At 43.0% G+C, this 15,997-nt stretch overlaps 1 protein-coding gene across 2 annotated transcripts in view; it reads left to right on the forward strand.

The window, feature by feature from the left end:
* Window positions 1–1,999: 1,999 nt before the first annotated feature.
* Window positions 2,000–15,997, forward strand: part of LIFR (LIF receptor subunit alpha) — a 74,941-nt gene continuing 60,943 nt past the window's right edge. Inside the window, exon 1 of one of the 2 annotated variants that reach the window (XM_070245900.1) lies at window positions 2,000–2,146. The gene's annotated coding sequence lies outside the window, so the exon portion shown is untranslated. Of the gene's footprint in view, window positions 2,147–2,844; window positions 2,978–15,997 lie in introns of those variants that run through there. The other variant, XM_023625722.2, reaches the window with a different exon arrangement.

The raw sequence follows: 15,997 nt of genomic DNA on the forward strand, positions 1-15,997 counted from the left end.
GATTGATAAACACTGTGCATGTTAGATCACACATCCTGAGAAACCTGCTTCAGGGCCAAAAGGTGAGTAATTTAAAAACCAAATCGCATCATCTCACCTTTGCTGCTTTTGGGAGTGATTGATCCTTTCAAAGAACAAAGCCTTGCATTTCCAGAATTTTCATTACAGGTGTGATTATGATTTTTGTTTCACTTAAAGATTATTTTATATTTAAGCATTTCAAATGAAATCTTGCTGACAAGAAAGAAATGAACAAAACAGAAAAGCAGGGAGAAGAGCCAATAGCTGGAAAAGAAGGGCACAAATCTTGCACAAAATAATTAACGAAGCTAATTCTGCTTATCCAGCAAGTAAAGTTCAAAATTTTGCTGCTTCATTCCCATTCAATTTCAGCTAATTATAGAACCTACTCTTTTACTTCTAATTACGTGATCTTTTCTATTTCATTTATGTTTGACAAACATTCAGTGAGAACTGCCATGTGTCCAGTTCTTCATGTTATACAATATAATTTGATACTTATGTATCAAACAAAACAAATTCTTGTTCTGATACTTACTTTGCAACGTCTCATGAAATGGCCAAAAAAGTAAATATTACATAAAATAGTATTTACAACATAGACTGGTCTATGACAATGGAAGTAAAAATGGTCTCAATCCATGACAGTAGAAATTGAGCTGAAATTCCTTTAAGAATCCATAGTGGTTCATTCACATTTTATGCAATAGATAAGAAAAATTTATTCCTATCAGCACAGATAGCAGAACCATATCAAGTGTTGCAAACTGAGCAATGGCCTGGTCATAATCAGAATATTGCTAATGTTTGTTTAAAGCCCTCATTTTGTTACAAAAATAAACAATCCATTATTTCTCATGAAAAGTGTGTATACCACCACTCTTCAAACTTGACCTTGGTATTGTGTGGGCACAATGATGCTCCTTAGAAGCTGTGGCAAGTTTCTGTTTCCTGACCTGTGAAATGGGTATACATCAGAGGCAGGTTTTCTGTGAAGCTAATTAAAATGTAAGCTTCAGAGAAAGCATCTTCTCCAGGCCCCCACCCAAGGCCCCGCCAGGAGCCCTAGCAATACATTCACAGGGTCATGTTTTTGTACAATTCGCAAAAATAAAATATTTTTAACCACAATCACCTGAGATTGAGGTCTCTTTCCACTTGGATTTTCCCTCTGTCACTTTCCCTCCTGTTGGGTAGTTTTGTTTTGTTTTTCTTTAAGAGGACCACCCAAACTGCGTTAAGTATCAGGACTTGCAAAACCTGCATCAACCCCCAGGCATAACAGTATCTATTTTACAGGTGTGTTGTGAAGATTAAATGAGGTAACGAACAGTGCGAAGCACATGTTTTCCAAACAAGGTCTTAGAGATAATAGGAAGCATTTACTTTTGTTGTTCAAATTACATACGAGGCTGGAGTTGCTCATTAGGACACTAGTAGGGACCATGCCTTACTGTGAAACATATTTTCAGTCTAAGGAGCCCACTTTGCAATCAATATACTTGCTGGTGTTTGGTGCCCATTTTAGTTAGATTATCAACGGGGAAATGTTATTTCAGAAAATAAGCTTCATTTTGCCAATTTAGAAATTGCTTTGGAATTTCATCCAAAGGCCTCTAAAAACACGTTGGCCTTGGTGCTGGTGCATCAAATAAATCACAAATGAAACAAACAAGCTGGCTTCCTATTGAAGGTGTGTCTGCAGTGCCCTGTGACTCTGCGTGCCAGGGACTTTATCTGGCACATTTCTGAACTTTGCAAAATTAATTGTGCTGAAGAGAACATCATCAAACGCGTCCGGCATAGAGCGTAAACATCTTCAAACCATGATTCTGCGCCATCAAAAGCTCTCCAGCTAATTTCATTTGGTGCATTACTCTGGGAGAAAATCGAGGCCAAGTGAAACTGCGGAAATGGGAACAATGCACGGAGGAAAAATCTCACACCATTAAGGGATCCGTTTCTACTCCGCACAAATAAGCCCACCACGCCTTGGAGGCAAGACTGGATGGCTCCAGGATATTCTCAGAATGCCCTCGCGGGCCCTCTCAGGCTGAGAGAGGTCTGCACCAGGGAGGAGAAAGGTGGTCTGAGCGGCAGGGCCCCAACCTTGGGGGCATTTTAGGTAACTCATAAAATCTAAGCAGTCGCGCCTCCCCCTTTACCCCCCCAACACACACAACTCGCACAAGCTGGTTTTCGTGTATATTTCCGTGTATATTACAGAGGAGAATAAAACAGCGCTCCACTTTTTCCTTTCCTCCGTGCAATGTTTGCGATGCGCGCCGACAGCATTTTGAGAGCCGCTCTGCTTCCCGCAAGGGCGCCCCGCGCTGGGCAGGCCTTCGGTGAGGATCTGCACCGGCTGGGCCGCTTCACTCTCCCCGGCTCTTCCATGACCTTCCGAGATTGGCCTCGGGCCGGGACTCTCTGCGGAAGCACCACCCTCGGGCTTGGGCCCCGCGCGCGGCCGCGCACCTCCGACTCCCAGGAGCGGCCCCGCGGGCGAGCGGCGGGAGCGCGCGGCCCGGCCCTGGGGTGGCGGCGGGGGCGCGCGGGGCGCGGGCGGTGGGGCGGGGCCTGCGGGGGGCGGGGCCGGGCCGGGGCAGCAGCGCCCCCAGCCGAGCGGCGTGCAGGGGCCGCCCCCGCGCGCCGCAGTCCCGGCCAGAGCGTCTCGGCCGTGGCCGTGGCCCTTACCGTTGCCTGCGGGCGGCTCTGGCGGCGGCGGCGGCTGCCCGGGCTCGCGGAGGTCAGCGGGCCGCCCCTCGCCTGTGGCCGCGTAGAGCAGCCCCGCACGGGGACAAGGAGGCGAGACGGCGCGGCGGAGGCGGCGGCTTGTGCCCGGTCCCCCTCCTCCTCGCCTCCAGCCCCGGGGCGACTGCGGACTCCGGGCAGCCCCCGGGCGGCGGCCGAGCGGACGGCGGGGGATGGCGAGATAGCGGCGCGGGAGCGGCCCGTGAGTGACGGGGGCGGTGGGCGCGGCGCGGGGCGCGGGAAGTGGGAGCCGCGGAGCCTGGAGCCGGGTCCCGTGGGCGCGTCGCCGCGAGCGCTGGCCGCCCGGGCGGGGTGGGGGGCAACTCGGGCCGGCTGTGGTCCCAGGGTCGGGCAGCCTCCGAGATGAGTGACCTGGGGGAGGGGGCAGGGGGAAGCGCTCCAGGTCGCGCTGTTCTCCGCGCGCCCTTGAGCCATCCTTGGGTCACCCTCGGGTCCCGGAGGGCACCGACTCCCCGGCCGCGAACTTCTGCCCCACGAAGGGCGGTAAGTTCTGAGCCAGAGGCCACCTGGGGGGGGGATGGGAAGAAGCTTTAATTTTTATTTTCCTTTGGAGATGGTAATTAACAAGTGATTTCGTGCCCGGTGCCTCAACTCTTCATTAACGTAATTCTTCGTGCCTTCTCGATTTAAAGGGTATTTTATTTACCTGTGTTTTTATGTGTTTATATCCGAAGGTGCTAAACTGATTAAATCCAAAGTTACAGTGTTGGCTGTCAAAGTTAGGCTTCGTGAACGATGCCACTTCTGATGTATTGTCTTAAAGGATAGAGCTGGAATGGTGCGTTGTGACCCACAGAAAACACTGCACATCCAGGGTTGTGAATTTCCTTCAAGGCTTGAACAGTGCGATTCTGGTCCCCATCTTCAGCTACCAAAAATATATGAAATCTTTTATTTGCCGTTGGGTATCTTTGCGTTCCTTTTTGTATGGGTGTGTTTAATGCAGTCAAATATTGACATAACGTGTGTGCTGTTATTGAATGGGGTTTGTATGGAAATGAATTTTTTACATTTCTTTTTATGTGTTCCTTTGAGATCCAGTTTTCAGCAGAAAGGTTTCAGTTTAAAGTTTGCCTTCTGATTTGTGTGTTTTCAGTTTCAGGTTTGTTTTTAGTTAAAAAAACTTTTTGCTTGGAGTAAAATTGATGTGTCTTGGTAGTATCGTTTGGTCTGGGTTCCAAAAACGATTCCTAAATTAAATTTAAAGCAAATTCCCCTCCCCCACAAATGAAAACTCATTTGTTTAGTGCGAGTAAGGCTTGTCCCTCACCTTAAACGATGATTTTCCCCAGATCTGAAATCATATTTCACTAATATTAGAGGGTTCCTTGTCTAAGTCTGGCAGAGGAAAGGAGAGCTAAGTATAATGTGTGTTTTTAAAAACACGAGACTGTCTTCCTACTTGTTTCTTAGGTTGACTTGCTGTTTTATAGCCAGGTGTCAACTGTGTTGATCTGGAGGCTTCATTAGCTCGATGAGGTATGTTTTCAAGGTGAACCCAGCAGCTATTTCCCTTCCAAGAATTGCATTGAGGCTTATTTGCTTTGTAATAGGTGAGATCACAGCGCGCCTCTCTAATTAGTGGAGACTTCCATTCTCTTCTGGGAAATAAGGATCAGGAATGGTGCTGTCGAAGGGAACCAACTTGTGATTTTTGCAGGCTTTTGCTTCTTGATGGTCATCCTTGAATAATACGTTGGTGATAATAAGTGATTCTAATGGTAAAGTTTATTGTATTAATTTGTGGGACAGGCAGTCTGTGCACACTGGAGAAGATTTCATAGATATAAAAAGCTATAGAGTGGAGAGAGACCTCTCTCCCCCCTGCCCCACAGCACCCTGTTCTCCCCAGGAACCAGGGTGACTAGCTCCCTGTGTATCTCTTTCCAGATATAGCCTGTGCTAATCTAAACATTTTCTATGTGTTCTTTTTGTTTGTCTTTCCACAAACGAGGACACATTGTATACTCTGCTCTGCACCAGCTCCCTGCCTTGGCCACAGAGGACTAAATCTTGACAGTGTCTGTATCAGTCCCTGAGAGAGCTGTCTTACTCTCCAACAGCTGCTGAGTACTCCATTAAGGGTGAACCGTAATTTATTTAACCTCTTCTTTATTGAGATATGTGTAGGTTGCTTCCAATATTTTTCTGTCAAATTATTGGAAAACATTAATTTTTGAGGTTTTTAAGTGGATTTCAATTATTCCCGAAGGCCCAAAGACAGTAGTAACTTACTTCTTTGCATCATGTTCCAGGAAATAAATGCCTCTTCTCTCTGATGTACATCCTTTGCTTTTATATAATTTCAAAGCGATCCATAAGGATATTTGATGTCTTTGTGGTGAAGCATGAGCCATGATGGCCAGGAACTAAAAGTCATATTCCTTGATCAACACCTTTGCTCTTTGTTTCAACAAAAGAAATAAAGGAACAGATATAAATTTTTCAGAGTAATCTGTAAGAAAAATTCTTAAGAGTGTAACTATTTTTGAACATGGAGAAAAAGCTCTTATCTTTGATTAAATTGAAGATGAAAGTTTTGTTTCATAAAACTTGTATGCCATTAAGCACTAAAATCCTTGCGTTCTGTAGATTATCACCAGCATCTCATATTTTAATGTTGCTATAATATGGTTACAAATTGTACAGTTTGGGAGAAGGTTGTTAATAACTCTTAAGGGGGAATATGCTTTTAGAGAATATTTGGCCCTTTTAAATTAAAAATTGAGTTCTCTTAGCTTTTGCACAGAATAAACTGTAGACGTAATGCTGATGCTAGAAATTGAGCCTAATACATTATAAAATTTGAGTTTTAGCTAATGTTGAGCTTTAGATTTCCGTTATGCTTATTTTTGAGAGTGTTTTTAAGACTAGTGTAAGCTATAATGATCTTTTTTCTTTTTAACTGATCAAACAAATCTTTCAGCATTTAAAGTGTTCTCCTTATTGTTTGGTACTTGTCATTGTGATACAAAACTGCTAATATTGCTTATATTTGCTCTTCTTAAATAAGTATTTGTTAAGCATCTTATATTCCAGGTGGCTTTCTACAGACTGAGAATATAGCAGTGCCCGGGACAGACAGACCCCATTATGAGTTCACATCTTAGTGGGGAAGATGGACAAAAAGCAGTGAAGCAATAAAGGAGATAATATCAGATAGCGATAAGTACTGGGAAAGTCTAAGGTAGGGTTGCTACAGTAAAGAGGGCCAGCATAGGGGCTGCTGTTTGAGGGGCCCTAGAAGCCTTTCTGAGGTGGAGAGTTTGGTGGAGAGTCTGAGCAGAGAGTTGAATGGTGGGAAGAAGCCTGTGTTTTGGGAGATCTGGAGGAAGAATGTCTCAAGCAGAAGGAACAGCAAGTGCAAAGGCCCTGAAGTTGGACTGAGCCTCCCAGGCCAGAGGAACAGACGGCTGCCTGTGCGGCTGGAGTGTATGATAAGGGGAAAGGGGAAGCTGGGCTGCAGGAGAGAGCAGGTGCCGAGTTGGTACCCCGTGTGTTTGCATATGTCAAGGAATGTTGACAGAAGTGAAAAGAGTTCTTTGATGGTGGAGTTCCCTGCCTGCTGGAAGCTCCAGGCGGCCAGGCGTGGATCAGCTGTTCCTCATTGCTTCCCCAGCACTGGGAACAGCCTCGGGTCAGAATGGCTGGGACTGTTTGTTGAATTAATGAATAATCAGAGAGTTTAACAAATAAGCTTGCCTGGTTTTGGTCAAAATACCTGGATTCGGGAGTCTTTTGTCTGAGCTTCCCATCTCGGCTCTGGCCCTTGACATTCCCAAGTCAGTTATGCACATCCTCTCAAATTATTGCCTTCAATCAGTTGCATTTGATTGCTATCCCATGAAATTAATGTAGGAAGGCTTAAAAACATGCCTAATTTTCTGGGACATTATGTTGATTTCTGAGTAATTTAGTCAGAAGTTTCATCTTTGATTTCAGTGGATTAGCCATTTACTTAAGAGTAAAATTTTTGAAGATGCCCTTTTTTGTACACTGAATGTTTTAGTTCCTTTTGGCAGATGACAGGGAAATGAGCAAATAAAATATATGTACTTTCTGCAGGTACTTCTGGCCTCACAGGAAGAATGTGTGCATGTTCTATTTTAGGGAATATCACGAACTGGTATTTCCTCTTCCCAGCTTCTAATCTGTTTGTCGTTCTAAATATATGTTCCTTTATATTAATTGAAAACTTGCGAAATGAGTTTTGTGCCAAGCAATTGTTACAGATGTCTAATAAGCTGTTGTCTTTCTCTTGACTGTGACTTTTGGGCTCCTGTTCAACATCAGGAGTTTCGTGATCTTGCATAATGAGGGTTTTTAATTTTTTAATGTCCTATTCTAACTGGTTGATACCAGAACCCCGTAAGTTGTTTCCATGTAAGATAATTTTATCTTCTAACTTTCTCTCATAAGCTCCGTGCAAACACTATGTAATGGATGGATTCTGTGACTCCTAAATCCTGAGTAAAGTCGCCTTTGTCCTTTGTCCCTGTCATTGCAGTGAAAGCTCTTCAGGCAAATAGCAGAAGCACATAAGCGTCTGTTTACATGTAACTGGTTGTGGTAAATTTAGAGACTTAGATGCTTCAGTTAAAGTACTTTTACTACTTCCTTTACATTTCCTTTGTGAACTGTAGAGATGCGGGAAGCCGTATTTGTCTTACACTGCCTGAAATTACAGCACAGACCTTTTTACCAGTTGTGGCTGCTGATGTTGCCACTGTGAGCAAAGGCTCATAGATGCTGTTTTATGATTTTATGTTGGAAGTTGAGAAAAAACTTCTGGTGGGTGCATTTTTCATGTACTTCTGCAGAGAGGTGAGAAAATCTTGACTCTTGCTCATTCTTCTGGTTTGTAGGGCAGAAAGACTTGGAATCGTCATACGTGCCTAGAGTTGGAAATGTTGTATTATTAAGTGGCAGTATCTTAAACGACCACAAAGAGGCGGTATTACTTCCTGAAAGTGTTGGCATGGCTCTTACCCAGAGGGGGGCTTGAGATATTGAAGCCCCCTGCTGTTCCTTCCTCTAACTGCTATAAGGAGCAGGCTTCTCCAAGGAGACCCTGGATCTGAGAACAGTTGAAATGGTGACAGCAGGAACATCTGGTGGAAAATAGTGCTTCCCATTTCTAATATAAGAGATGCTAGTGGGGCAGGGAGTTGTAGACATTCTGTAGACAGAATTGTGTGTGTCTGTTGAGTTAGGGGTGGGGGTAAGCTGGAGAGAAGTGAGAATACACCAGCAGGACTTCAGGGCTGCAGCCCCTGAGGGTGCCAGCCTGGCACCTTAAAGCTAGGGGACAGCCATTCCTATCCACAGGCCTGGAGACCCACCTCCTATACCAGTGAGGTGCTGTTTCATGTTTCATGCCTTAGTATTTATAGTGCAGTCTGAAAGAAAAGGAGGCAAGAACATTTCAGAAACCTCTTCAAAGAAACAAAGTTGGGAACATGAATCTTCATCTCCCTGGAGCCTGATCCTATGTTCATTCCTTGAAGATAATGGGATCACCAAAATTTTACAGTAGATGTAAAATTATTTTTTTTGCAGTGTCTGGTTCTGATTTCATGGAAGAACTATATAGAGCTTAACGTGCAAAGCTCTTATGAGTAATAGGAACTTAAACATTCAAATAAAGCCAAAGAAAGTGTAGAATTTGAGAGGAGAAGAGACCTCAGATCATCTAGTCAACTTCTTAAGTTTACTGATAAAGAAACCAAGCCCCAGAGGTGTTATAATTTGCCGAGGAATCCAATTGTTCCAGACTGGCATCGTAGCCGGGATTTTCTGGTTCTTCCCTGCAGGGTTCTGAGCTCCCTCTGGAACAGCAGCTCCTCGAAGGCAGGAACTCTGTGCGGCTCACCACTGTGTTCTCAACACAGAACAGTGCCCAGCCCACAGTAGGCCTTCAGATATCTTGAATAAATGAACATCTACAAGGACTTTGAGAACTTTGGATTGCCACATTAGCTATAAGATACTATTTATAAAATTTGAAAGAATATACAGTTTCCTCGGTTTCTTGTTAAAAATAGAGCATGTTGCTATTAAAGTCCAAACTGTTAAGCCTCATATTTGCCCGATGGGCAAGTGATGATGCGGTGTTCTACTTCCCAGCTTGACACCTTTCTGAGCCCAGCTTCCCTAGATTTTCTAGTAGTCAGGCTGTTAAGTTCAGTCTGCTGGGATCTGATGTCATTCAAGTTTTATATTTTGTCTTTGAAAACTTGTATACTTTAAAATCTCGCTTTTGTTGTCTGAATTGTTTGCTATTTTTCTAGATACATTTTGTCAATCGTTTCACTGTTTTTAAACCTTAGAGCCATATAGGGATTTGATTAAAAACAAATCCAGCCAACCAGGGGGTTTTGGGAATTGTCACTTTCCAATGCTGCTGGTGGGTATTTCAATTGTCATAACTTTCCAGGAGGGCAATTTTGTGTTACTCATCGAAAACCTCAAAAATGTGCCATGTCCCTTAGTCAGGCGTTTCCACCACCAGGAATTTAAACTAAGGGAAAGAAGGAAAGCGTGTGTACAGAGACCAGCCTATAGCCATGGTTCTCTCCTCCACAGTGCCTGTGGACACCGTATTCCTGTCAGGAGCTTTCTGCCCCCACACTGCTCTGAAACTTGGTGGGAGGTCCACTTAATGGGGTGTCTTGAAATCTGGGAGGTCCACTTAATGGGGTGTCTTGAAATCGAGAGGGGGATGCTGTCTGAAGTTTGGGGAAAAACTCAGCTCCAGATTCTGGTGACCTCCACAAAAAAGCACGTGTAAAACAAAACAACCTCTAATTTGCAAAAACAATTTTTGTCGCTTTGTTTATGATGGGTATCAACTAGAAACAACTTAAATGCTCAATAATAGGGAGATTGATTACATAAATCGTGGTATATACATGTAATGGAAAACTGTTTCTTCATTAACAGCGAGGGGGGAGAGTATTTGTTGATGTGGAAGGATACTCAGAATTTGTAGAGTGAAAAAGCAGATTGCACAAGAATATGTGTAAGTTGATAGAAGTTTTTTTGTATGTTTGTTTTTGGAGGGTGAATGTGAGAATGCATGTGTGTACCTTCAGTTTTCTACCTGTTATGTGGGAAAATGCAGGAAGATTATACAGCAAATGTTAGGTGAGCTTTATCTTTGTGTGTTGAAATTACAGGTGACCATGCTTCTGTTTATTTTCCTGATTTCCAACATGTAAGGGAATGGGGAGAGATCCCGTTTCTCATTTACTGGTTGTGTCAACTTGGGCAAGTTCGGTGTCTGTTCCCTTATGTGTGAAACAGGAATAACACTGTCCAGCTCTCAGTGCCTGCAGGTGGTATTTGATGAGTGTTACCTTGACCTCACCAATCTGATGTGATGGTTAAGGCTGATATTATATTCCTATTAATATAGGATTTCTAAGCAGAATAATTTTGTTTAATAAACTAATCAAACTGTTGTGAAAAGCATTTCAGGACATTCTGACAAAGTATTTCATTGCTCCTGGTCCCTGGGAAATATTTTGTTCAGTTTTTATTTACTTTAAAACTAAAATGCTCTCTGTTGCCAAGAAATTTTATTTTCTATTGAAGGCATTTTTTCCTTCTATTGTTGTCTCCAGCAGCCGTGTATGATAAGTTCTTGAAGGTCAGGCTCCATTCTTCTTTCTTTTTATAGAGTTAGAATGAAATGTGATTCATTCATTCAGTAACGAGTAAAGGCCTTTTTTTGCCAGGCAGTGGGGAGGCAAGGCAGTACCCAGGGCCAGACATGCCCCCATCACTTGGATGACATGGTAAGTGACCAGTACAGTTCAAGGCCAGGCGGTGGTGGCGCACACACTCAATATGCGGTGTTACCACGTTGACAGTCAAGTAGGCCTCATTTCCTCTCCTGCAATTCTAAAAGAAACTTTGTTGTGATGTTACTTTTCAGTGAACACAAACATTGCCTCCTGTTTATTCTACAAACTACACAGGGAGCAGACTAGGTTATTTCACCTTGACATTCCCTGATGATTTACTGATGACTCATATTGTCCATGTATGAGAATATCCTAGGCTAATAGCCTTAAAGTTGTGACTATATATCTTCTGTGAAGGATATGCCTTCTTGAGATGATCTTTTATAAAATTATTGAGATGGATTCCTACAAATAAATTTAGGATGAGTGGAATTCCTGGGGATCTCAGTTGAGAAACTTCAGCATGTGGTCTTACTGAGGACAAGGGCAATATCACATGCAGTTTAAAGTAATGTTTCTATTTCACAGTATATAAAATTACATTAAGTTTGTAATTTGTTCCTTAGGTAGGGACAGTTTTTTTTTTTGAAGTTAGCAACAGTTGTAAATATTTGGATATAAATTAGACCCTCAGCAGTCATGAACAGTGTTTTGAAACTTTCATAATATTGACCTTGCGTTTTATTTCCCTCATAAAGCCTAATAAAAGAAGGTGGTTTCACAAATCGTTTCTTCTTGTTCTTGTATCGGACACATGGAAGGTTAAGTCTTGTCGCAGGTCGGAGCCACCAGCAAAGTCAACATTTTATTCTTTATTCATCTCACCTTTGTTTTGTCTACACCCCTGCTTTCCTGGCCTACTTGAGTTCCCCCTCTGCTGGAATCAGCAGTTAGCTTTCTTTTTCGATTGGGGGCTGGTCGCTTCACAAAGAAACACTCTCTCTTAGTGAGCAGTACTGAGTATGTGTTGGCAAATAGAGAGGCCCCAGGCTGTGTTGACATGCAGACCTGAGGCTGTTGGCTAGATGGCGAATTTAGCCAACTCGCCCTTTCTCCAATGCCAGCTTCAGTAAAATTACAGATGACTCTGTTGTGGAACTTCTCGGCTCACTTACAAATAGTCAGAACTGTGATTGCCATCCTCATGTATTCCATGGGCTCTGTTGCTGCAATCAAAACCTCGGATGTGTACAGGGACAAGTGGAGGTCATGTGCATTGCCCAGTGCGTCTGATCTGCCTTTTGTCTTTATGCTTTCGACAGAAACAATAAAGAAGTATTTCACTTCCTTCTTATTCTACTACAACATAGACAGTAACGATAATCTTGATGGCAAGTGGCAGCTGAAATTTGTCTCAGTTTTGGGGGCCAATAAGGAAAGACGTTGGGGAAGGTTGGATCTGGAGCGATGTGAGCTGAGTTTTGAAGGACAAGTTGGTGTTTGTTAAATGGACAAGGAAGAGTGGAGGGGGAAGGACCTTCCGAGTCAAGATACAGTGTATGCAGTGACTCGGAGGATGACAGAGCCTGGCACATTTGGTGGGACCCCAGCCCAGGGGCAGTGTGGGGCAGTGGGCAGAAGTGGGACTGGGCAGTTAGGTGTCATGAAACAGTAGAGTGCCTCGGGCCGTGCTAATGTTGGCATCTTTTCCAGAAGGCCAGGGAGAACCATGGAAAATTTCAGGCATGTGAGCCCGACATTTCAGAGGGTGACTCCAGGTTGTGCCGGGGAGGGCTTGGGAATCCAGGGCAGTGAGGAGCACGGCCGGGCTTCTGGCGAGGGGGAGAGGCCCCAGCCAGACCCGGCCCAGCAGTTCGTCTGCGTTTTCCTGCTCACGTTGAGGCAGTGACACATGCAGTGGTAATGACTGCAAGCTCCTCTCAGGCTCAGGCCACCATCCCCTTTTCTTAAAGCTTCTGGTTAAACATAAGTAGTAAAAAAGCATTCAGTGTGTTTAAAGCTCTCAGACACAGCTCTTACACTTTTACCCTTCAGTTGATAAAAGTTCAGGGGTCCCTGAGTTGGGGTGGCATGATAAAATAGGGAGTGGGTGAAGTCCTGCACGACAAAGTAGCCACTCGAGCTAAAGACAGTGGTCGCAGGGTGCAAACATTCAGCTACAAGATGAGTAAGTTCTGGGGACTAGTGTACACATGGTGACTAGTTCATAACACCGTACTGTGTACTTGAAAGTGGCTCCGAGAGTAGATCTTAAGCGTTTTCACCACAGACGAAAAAGAAGGTGAGGTGGTAGATATATTAGTTAGCTTGATTGTGAAAATCATTTCACAGTGTATATGTATATCAAGTCATCATGTTCACTTTTTTTTTTTGGTGATGAAGATTCGCACTGAGCTAACATCTGTAATAGTCTTCCTCTATTTTGTATATGGGACACCTCCACAGCATGGCTTATGAATGGAGTAGGTCTGCACCCTGGATCTGAACCCGCGAACCCCGGGCCGCTGAAGTGGAGCACACAGAACTTTAACCACTCAGCCTTGGCGCTGGCTGCTGTTCACTTTGAATATATGCACTTTTATTTGTCAGTTATACCTCAGTAAAGCTGGGGGAAAAAATACAGAGTTGGTTGCACCTATGGACAGATGAGATGAGAATACTTAGAGTAAGATTTATAATGAAGGAAGAATTCATAATAATTTGGGCAGAAATAAAGACAATAACAGCTTATGTTTCATATTAATAATACCTTAATGTTGTATTATCTACTTAGTAATGTTTCAGACTAAAAATGAATCCTCCAATTTTAATGCCACTGGAGGACAGGATTTTAGATGTTGTTTGTGTTGAAATGAGGAGACAGAGTGTTGTCCCTCTGCTTTTTATTTTGGCAGTTGCATTATATTATTGGCCCGTTTCACTAATCAGGCTTCTGGTTTTCTTCCCCACATGTTGCTAAATCGTATCTCCTCCAACCTGTATTTGATCACTTTCTGCATATTATTGTTATCATTGTTGTTTCATTTTCGACTCTGAAATTATCAATGCTAAATTTATTTTATTGGATTAGTTTATTGGATTAATTTATTAGAATCCTCATTATTACATCCAATATATTTGCTATTTGGCCCATTTTTTTCACCCACAGATTTGATGAATGTGATTCCTGTGTCTTCAGTGAATTCATTACTGAAAATGTCAAGAAAGACAGACCTCTGTCACATCTGTCCATAATCTCTATCGCGATTGGCATTATCCGTTAATTAGCTCCTTTGAGTAGGATTGATCACTTGGCGAAAGAACCCCCTTCGTTCTTTTTTATACAAGCTGTGTCTTTCATCTTGCTCATAAACGTCTTTCAGGCGTTAGAAAAGGTCTTGTTCAAACCCAGATACCTTGTGTCTGTTTCCGATACTTGTTTTCCCCTTTCCTTAACTTTGTCAAGTTAGGGGGTAAGGTACATTGGACTAGGGTCCCTTCCTAATATGTTCCATCATCCTATTCAGGATCAATCTCATGCTTACACGTCTCTATAGTCTGTAGAATCTGCGTTATTGACAGAGCGTCCCTTTCTGAAATAGTTTTCCCAATGCCAGTTATTTTAGGTTCTGTCGTACTTTTCGTTCTTCTTTCTGCTCGTACGTAGAAGACTCAAGTAAACGTTAGGTAAAGTATTGTGCTTCCGCATACTTAGAAGACATTGTAGACCGTGGCTGGAAGCTGAAGATTGTATTTTAGTTCTTTGTTTTTTGAGAACCGTTTGTATTCTAAAATGATGCTTAGGATTTTGAGATCTGGGATTAAATGATACCATAAAGGAAAAAAAAAAGAGACCATTTGAATTCTTTTGGAGAGGAGAGCTTTCAGATTGTGACCCCGAAGAACGTGAAGAAAACATTCAGGCACATTTTGGTCAATATCTGTGCAGTGAAATATAAGTCTTCAAACAGTTTACATTTTAAGATTGTTTCAACAGCAAGATGAGAATTTTTTAATGCCAATACATTCTGAAACAGGTTGTTAACTGGCGCCCTAAGAATTGTATTTGGCCTGCAGATGTGTTTTGTTTGGCCCACATAGTGTTTTTTTTAAAAATTGGAATTAGTTGCCAGCATTTAAAAATAAGAAGATTCCGCATTTTAAAAAAACCAAACCCCTGCATTTCTGGCCCTTTTTGAAAACCTGGAAGGTCTGTGACTACGCTGGACCCATGTTCCTGCGTGGTGGTGATATAGGAGTAAGGAGCCAGCTGGAGGCTGCCCACCGCGGCCCCCGCTCCTTGTTGCATTTCCTGTGGCCAGCTTTGCTCACTTCATCTGGCTGGCCCTCAGGGTCCTTTTTAGCTTGCACCTGCTGAGTTAAGAGCTAACCGATTAAAAGTGTACTTAGAGCTGGAAGGAAGGAAAACAGTAAGGTGGTAGCTGTTCGCTGTTTAGTTTCCTGAACGTAGACTGTCTGGCCTTTGTCGTGATGTGACGTCCCCAGGAACGGCATTGAACGGGGCAGGGTCGGGGGAGCAGCATTTCTGCTCACACGCTAGATCTCCTAGTTCATGGAGGGGGCAAGAAGGGTGTCCTAAGAATAAAAGAACTGTAAATTTCGTATGGCATTTACTTTACAGTAGGGGACGGAGACCCAGGTCTTTGTTGTGTGATTTTAGAGATGTTAGGGGATTTGTCCGAGGTCACATACCTCCACCTGGTCAGTGGTGGCATAGGGACTGGAGCCCAGGACTCCTGCCTCAGGTTCAGTGAGTTTCCGCTCCACGTTCTTCAGTTTAGTGTAATGGTCTAGAGATGAGATTTGTGGTCAGAGTGGATTCAAATCCAAGTTCTGCCCCCAGCTGGCTGTGTGACCTCAGGCAAGTGTTGAAAACCTCTCTGTGCCTCATTTTCCTTGTTATAAAAAGGGGAGAGTAATGATACTGACCTCAAAGGGTTGTTACAATATTGCCTATAAAGAACTTAAAAAACAGTGCCTGCCTGTAATAAACAGTGCATAAACACTGCATGATATCTGAAAAATAATGTTTATGAATTCCATATTATCACAGTAGACTTAGCTAAAACTCGAGTTTCAACTATACAAAACTATTACATTATTAATATTTTTTTCCCCTCTTAGAATTTAGAAAGGGCTTTAAGGATTGTTTTACTCCGTGTATTTAAAAAAAAAAAAAACGCCTCCAGCAATATTAGCCAATATTATCTTTTTATTCATAAATTTTTCTGTAGCTAACAGGTGCTTTCAAAGGCATACCGTTCAACTTCCTCTTCCGAATGTAAAGAAACAATCGGTGCCATAAAATTATTCTAAGTCCTGCCAACGATGGCTTTTGGGAGGATGTGTTCAATTTACTGAATAAATCTTGAATATATGGTGCACATAAAGCCCTCTTAGATACAAGAGTGTTACGAAGATAAATCTCTCCTCTTAGGGAGCCTATAATTAATGGAAAAAGAGGGGAGGAAGGGAAAGAGTAATCTCCATAA

Source organism: Equus caballus, chromosome 21 (assembly GCF_041296265.1).
Source record: "Equus caballus isolate H_3958 breed thoroughbred chromosome 21, TB-T2T, whole genome shotgun sequence".
NCBI classification, from domain to species: Eukaryota; Metazoa; Chordata; class Mammalia; order Perissodactyla; family Equidae; genus Equus; species Equus caballus.